This window comes from Capsicum annuum, unplaced genomic scaffold, assembly GCF_002878395.1.
Source record: "Capsicum annuum cultivar UCD-10X-F1 unplaced genomic scaffold, UCD10Xv1.1 ctg2113, whole genome shotgun sequence".
NCBI classification, from domain to species: Eukaryota; Viridiplantae; Streptophyta; class Magnoliopsida; order Solanales; family Solanaceae; genus Capsicum; species Capsicum annuum.
The window spans coordinates 109,901-117,847 of NW_025827037.1; positions in this window are offsets into that span (position 1 = coordinate 109,901).

The following is a 7,947-nucleotide window of genomic DNA, read 5'->3' on the forward strand; positions in this document are numbered from 1 at the left end:
AATCCAAAATTAGTTTGGTTCGGTTATTCTAATTCAGTTAGTTTAGATCTAGGTTGGGTTTGGTTATTTATTTGTGCATACAAAATGCCAATCCGAAATTAGTTTGGTTCGGTTATTCTAATTCATTTAGTTTAGGTATAGGTTCGGTTACATGCCAAATAAATTTAATTCGGTAGTTGTGATCACACTTCAGAGATGTAATATGATACAAGCCAAATGGCCCTCACAACTTTGGATGCCATCATTCGAGGGCAAAACATGAAGGATTTTGGCCATATTGAAGGCTCGAGAGCATGCATGTAGAGATCATTTTGGGCGCTCAATGGAGCAAGGCCATTTGGGGAAGATTGCTTGGAAGCTTGCCTCGATGAGATGCCCGAGAGTTCCAAGTGATGAAGAATAATCGTGAAGGCCGAAATGACACAAGGGATTGCATAAGTGAAAGTGTGAAGAAGAGCTCTTGAAGCACTCCATGGTCGCCCCTCTTATTAAGGGTGTAATGGTCTTTTTGTGCCCTTTTCTTTACACTACATAGGAGCCCCTTTTCATTAAGGGCATTTTAGACAATTAAGCTTCTATTTTCATAAGTTTTGAAGAATTGATTGAGTGATACTCAAAGTGTATTTTCTTTCCTTAGTGTAGGGCTTGGAAAAGCTATCTTAGTGTAGGTCTTCGAAAAGACAATTGAAACTAGGGTTGACATTAGTGAGGTTTTCACTTGGGTTGACATTTTGGCAAAGAAAGGTTGGGTGCTTGAGGATATTAAATCCCTTTGTGTCCACCTAAGAGCGTGGTGTTATCTCTCATTGGTGTTGTGTGTCTTGATGTTTGATACACACTTTAGTGCTATTCATTAGTGTGAGTGTATGTCTCACTACTATCCTTTACAATTAACGCATTTTCATTTTGTTTTCTAGTTAAATCCAAATGCTTGTTTGTTTGTTCTTCTTCATCTCATCTTATTCTCTTTAGTTTGTGTGGTTAGATTCGGATTTTAGGTTTGTTTCCTTATCATTTGGTATCAAGAGTCATGTATTAGAGTTGTTCCCACAACTCTAAGTCTTGGATTATTGATTACCAATAAAGCATTTTTATTCAACCAAGTGGACCAACCAACTAGTTTCCTTGCCCCAATAAGACAATTCCAAGACTAGTGTGGACACCATCATAGGCAAAGAGGTGGTATAAAAAAGAATCAAGAATAAATTCATCATCCAAGGTGCTATTATCTGTAAGAATTCCATTTGGCTCAAAAGATTTGGCACATAATACACGCAAGGATGGAATCAAAAAATTTAAGCTCAAAGAACCTTTCCCTTTCAAACAACTTCCTTTGAGAAAGGGGTCATAAATGTTACACAAGTGATAAGAAAGGTATCACATAAATGAGGTTCGAAAAGAGTGCTTTCAAGAGAAGACACTCTTTGACCTACAAGTAATGAAACCTTGGTCAAGAATGGAAAAACACCATGGTGAACTCTCTCGGATCTTTTCATTGCTCCCCTTCTCAAAGAGCTCTCATCTTTGTTGGAGATCTTTCCCTTACACAATACGGGTCCATCAAGTGGATTATGAATCCCCAAGAAAGACTTTCTATCATAGGGAAGGATACCAACATCCTCATTCGAACTTTGCTTGTCATCTTGACCAAACACCAAATCGGATGTATAATAATCACCACATCCAAATTTGTCACCGGGGTCAAATGGATAGACTGGCCATATACAAGGGTCTAGACTACACTCTTTTCCCCCAAAGTTATCACCAAAACAAAAGGACATTCTCTACACTAACATAAGCATCTTCAAAAGCAAATAGAGAGTAAAGAAAAGTATCATGCAAATTGATTTCATCTAAGGTTTCATCTAGAACATGCCCAATAACATTATCAAAGGTATGTTCAAGAATTGGAACACTCAAAAAATAGTAGGCAATGGGTACATAAAGATCACCTTTCAATCCTTCACATTCTTTTCCCTTAAGAGTACTCTTATCTTCCTAGAAGAGATTTCCATCTTCAGGAGAAATGTTACCACACCACAGTGGGTTGTTATATAGAATATAGCCCTCAAGATAAGCTACATCATCAACATTATCTACACCACTAGGTAATTCACTACGAGTGACTTTATCATCTTCACACAAGATATTGCACTTAAAGAGAGAAAGAGCATTCCTTGACGAGGAATTAGAACATGTAAGTTCACTCTCAAAAAGACAACTATCAAGAGTCAACAATGTGTCAAACACATGGTTATCCCTATGAGTCAAGCAAGCAATAGGTTCTTCAGTAAAGGACATGCTCAAAGGGTCAATCCTATTCATTGGATCAACATTTTCAACATCATCCACTCACTTGAGGTTTATTAATCTCATCATACACATCCTCAAGTGGTGGGCTAGTTTCACACACAAGTTGATCAACACAAATTTCACAAGATAATGTACTATCATTCATCACAATGGCTTCAACACTAGGCGGACACAAATTGATTTTGCAAGAAGAGTCAATCCGGTCATCAATAGGATCAATTAGTGTATCCACACTCACAACATTTACATCATCATCAAGAGGTAAAGAATCATGAGACACACACATAGGTAAGCTGCTACTCACACTCAATGGCCTACTAGCCACACAATCATCCTTCACATGTACTAAAGTGTAAGAGTTAGCTATGTTACCTTGAAATTCTCGAGAATATTCTTCTTTACCTTGGTGTGAAGGACCTCCACAAGCTTTGGAAGCATCTAAAGATTGCCCTTGTCAAATCTTCAAAGGACATCTTCTCTTTTGGTACGTGTTCTCCACCGTTTGCCATGTCGGTACCTACACATATGTCCTTATTAAAAGAAGGACAAACAATGCTAGCTCGATTTGGTGGCAACCCCCTCACTTCACTTCTCTCAACCTTTCATTTTTCCTCTCTTAGGTTGCCACCTTGCACTCCCTTACTCCTCTCAATCTTGTCTCTTATTTTCATTAGGCTTGGAGTAAGTTACCACATCTCTTTGAGATTTAGGAAGTACGGGTGGAAAGAGATAATTTCCCCATTGGTCCATAACATTCGTAGGCCAATTTTGCCCATTTGGAACTCTATGCCTTGCAAACCAATTGTTGTCCAAGCTTAGATGTACATGCTCCAAGGGGAAGATGTCACACCACACCTCCTCATAGTACTCACATAGAGTGAAGGAAACCTTCTCTCGAAAACTTTATACCCCTCTAAGAAGTATGGAACAAGTAGAGGCTCTAGAGTTATCCCAAGATGGTCAACCATGGGTGGGATGATGTAGTTTCTATAGCACCAATCATCTAGCACAAGGAGACATCCCGGAACCACACAAATGCTTACCTTTCCAGAGTGAACGTTTCTTCTTGGATCAACATTGTAAAGCTTTGTATACCCCTTGGTACATGGGCACTCCTCATGAGTCCTTTCAAGGAACTCCATGCTCGCCTGAACTTTCTTATAAGTTCCCACCACAACAGTGTTAAGATCTTGAATATGTTTAAGGGCACACGTAGCTCTTTCGACTTAGCTCATATCATAATCCTCGAAGATCCTTTCACACTACCAGTCCCAATCAAGATAATCTTCGGGACCCAACTCTCTTATAGAGATAGGAAGAGTAGGAAGATCTTAACTCCTACCATGCCCTCTATTTTTACCTTGGTTCCCGTTTCCATGTGTTTGGGCACTAAGATAAGAAGAATAAATGTAGTACCCCTAAGCTTTGGAGATGCATACTCTTTCATTCCCATGGAGCAACCTCTACTATAGTTAGTATAACCATTCACATCGATTCGACCTTGATAAGAAGTACTACAAGACGGGGATTACGAAACTTCACAATCCTCACGTACATTCTCACCATATTCCTCATAAGATTTGTAAATGAATGGTTTATAGCTTACATCACCTCTATGCTCAGAGTGGGAAGTGTAATACTCCTCACATGCCCCATCTTCCTTATAAGAACCCTCACATGGCTCTTCATCATCTCCATACTCACTATAAGAATAGGATCATCATTCATCTCACATTCTCCTTCGAAATTGTAGCCTTCATTTGCATACATCTCCTTCGAAACTGTAGCCTTCATTTGCATACATCTCTTGATCATGGCTATATTCATAGCCCCTATAATCTCCATCTTCTTCGTAGCCATAACTATCTTCACTATAATCATAGTCACCTATGTTGTAGTCACAATTATCCGAGGCTATCGAAGACATTTCCTTATATCACCTTGTACCTACAAAATGAACAAACATGATTAGTAGTAAAGCACCTCACCAACACTCATAAGAATCTCACCTTTGTAATCCTCACAATTGGAGCATCAAATGTTGAAAGTTGCTAAATTCTCGGTGATAAATAAGGTGTCAATCTCTACTTGCGGCCCGAGTGGTTTCTTGTTTGAACGACTCAAAGAAATAATAACTATTTACGAACTTCAATCAAAAAGTTGCAACGAAATAAAAACTAGATGACCAAGTACAAACACTTTTTCACTACTTTTCTTCCTTCTTTTGGGATCAAATGCCCAAATTTTCTAAAAAATTCAACTTGAAGATAGCAATTTCTTCAAGAACACACAAAGAACATCAATCTTATTAACTTTTTCTCGGAGGCTCGGAATGAGTTGAAATTTTGAACGTAAGCCCTTTTCAACATTCTAAACACATTCCAAACATCATTTTGCCCAAATTCCTCACTCAACACTTCAAATCTTGCGACCAACTTCAATATCTTCAATCCAAGCTTCCAATAAGGATAGAACACTCAAACAAGCTCAAATTTGGCTCAAATTTAATTTATAGACTCATAATGTTAGAGAACACAAAGCTAACACTAGAAACACAAGAAAAACACAAAATCAAAAACTCAAAAGTTGAACAAAGAACAAAAACGTGAATAGTGACTTTTTTGGGGATTTTCGATTTTTACACCACTTTTTTGTTGATTTTTAATATAACACACTCAAGATTGACTTCGTAGAAACGAAATCAAGCTCGACTCTAATACCAAATGCTATGAGAGTAATCTACGACGACGAGAACAAACAATAAAGAAACAACAAAATTGACAAACGGAAAGTAAAAGGATAAAAAGGATAGATGATAGAAAAATAGACACAAGAAGATAACAAAAGGGCAACCGAAGGGTGTATCAAACCCGAAGACCTCCCTTATTGATTACCTACGAGCACCTAGCTCTTACGTTAACCGTAAGAGGGAACGGATCTCCCTTACAACCACCGTTTCTAAACAAGGTTCAACACTGGCTTTTCCAAGCATTCAACACTCCCAATGGAGTTTTCATGAATTCATGATCATCATTATTAAACAAAACTAAAGAAATAAGCCTAGCTACCAAGTATTTATAGTTTGGACAAATATTACATAATTAGGGCTCACAAGTGACACAAATGCAAGAAAAGGCTCACTAGGGGTTGTTTTGATCCGCCCTTGAAATGTTAGAGTGGATCAAAGGCAGATCCAAAGAGGCTTGGGCGCATGTCCCTTCCAAGGGCCTTTCGAGCCCCGTTTTGCACTCTTTCGACCTCGTCAAAGTCCTTTGACCATCTTTAATGGTAATTTTCATCCATGTGGCATCTTTTAATAGCAATAAGGAGTGTTCAAGCACCTCTAGCATCATACATATCCCATCCAAAGGTCCGAAGGCAATTTGGCTTGTATTAACTCCCCCTCAAGCTGGTGCATACAAGTCATATGTACCAAGTTTGTTACATATGTACTTAATATGATGACCGGTAAGAGACTTGGTGAAGATATCTGCAAGTTGATCACTTGACTTCATAAATTTTGTACATATCTTCTAAGAGTATCTTTTCTCAGACAAAGTGACAATCAATCTTAATGTGTTTAGCCCTTTTATGATGAACTTGGGTAATCAATGATAAGACTCTTAGCCTATCTCATGACAAAAGTGATGCTTGATTTTCTGAACTCATCATTAAGAGGTCAGACTTAAACATAGGACTAAACCAAAAATCAGCGATGATCCAACCGAACATAGGACTGAACCACCGAAAAGAAAGAGAGGTATGACAGATCTCACTGGAAAACTGACAGACGTCGTCGGATTAGGGTTCCAATGAACTAAATCCAAAACAAAACTAATAGAAAGGCTTACAAGACTGGGCGAAACAAGACTGGGCGAACCTATCATAAAAGAAATTGCTCAAAAATTGGTTCCAGAACAGTGCTAAAGCCGTCGTATTATTAGATTTGACAGCTGAAAAGTGGTCAATATTTGAGAAAAATTATACGGGTAAGGTCAGAATGATGACACAACTCTACTGGAAAACAGAAATTATACAGGTAGGGTCCGAATGGTTCGAATGATGGCACGACCCTGCTGAAAAGGAGAAATTATATGGATAGGGTTGGAATGATGGCGCGACCCCTCGCAAATCAGATCTGAGAAGTCACTGAACAGACGAACATAATTACACAAATCAAATCCATAAAGTCATCAGAAAGACGCACACTACTATGCAACTCAAATATGAGAAAGTAGTCAAGAAAAATGCACGGTGGTACGCAAATCAGATATGAGAAAGTAGTCACCGGAAAGATGCATGGTGCTACTCAAATCAGATATGAGAAAGTAGTCACCGGAAAGATGCATGGTGCTACTCAAATCAGATATGAGAAAGTAGTCACTGAAAAGATGCACGGTGGCCCAAATTTTGCAAATACGATCATTGGCCAGACGGGCTGCATATATGGGTAATAGCCACCCGCTGGCAACAGAAGCTCTTTGACTTTCTACCAAAATCATAGAGGCTCTGATACCATGTGAGAAATATAGGAGAAAAACATTATTGAATTGTTGTACCTCTATTATTACATTGAGACCCTATTTCTAGAAACTACATTCCAATCCTTTTCCAAGTAGGACACAACATTACAATCCTTTTCCAAGTAAGATTCTATATACTATTTCTATTCCTACTCATATTCTAACAATATCATTATACTCGAAGAAGCATTTAAGATTGACTTTTTGATCCACACGACCTCACAGGTTCTAAACTTTGTGGTAGCATATGTTAAAGCAGTATGTATGCAGGTCCAGCAACTGGAGTATGCACTTTTAAATTACTTGCAGTTTGAAATAACACCTCCAACAGATGGATTTTTTCGAAGGTTATTGCTAAATATTTTACATTACTCGGTAATTCCTTTTAATAAATAATTTAGACATTGATACCTAAAAATATATTACAATAAGTATCATCATGCATCTCAATAACATAATGAAGTAGTTTCTTCACCATAAAGTTTGCTCATCGACTATTCTTCTTATACATAATCTGTGTAAAACAAGATAGTAACTAAAAAGTTAAATAGACAAAAAGTAAAATTCAAATCTAAAGAAACAATCTATTCGAAGTCTCAGGCAGCAGCATCAAAAGCTTGATCAGGTCCATACTTTTTTTATAATTGTTTGTTGGAGAGGAGGCAAAACTCATTCAACATTAAATTTATGTAGTGCAAGGGAAATTTGACTTCGTACCAATGTTGTTGTTAGAATATGAGTAGGAATATATAGAATCCTACTTGAAAAAGGATTGCAGTGTCAGTGTCCTAGTAGGAAAGGAGTATAATGTAATTTCTACAAATAAGGTCTCAATGCATTAATTTAGATACAACAATTCAATAATATTCTTCACCTATATTTCTCACATGGTATCAAAGCCTCATGATCTAGGTAGAGAATCAAAGAGCTTTCACTGCCGGCAGGCGGCTATAGCCAATATATGCCGCCTATTTGGCCATAACCCATATATGTCGCCCGTCTAACCAATGATCATGTTACCTAAAGATTCGGCCACCATGCTTCTTTCCGATGACTATCTCATATCTTTGCGTAGCATCGTGCATCTTCCCGACTACTACTTTTTCATATC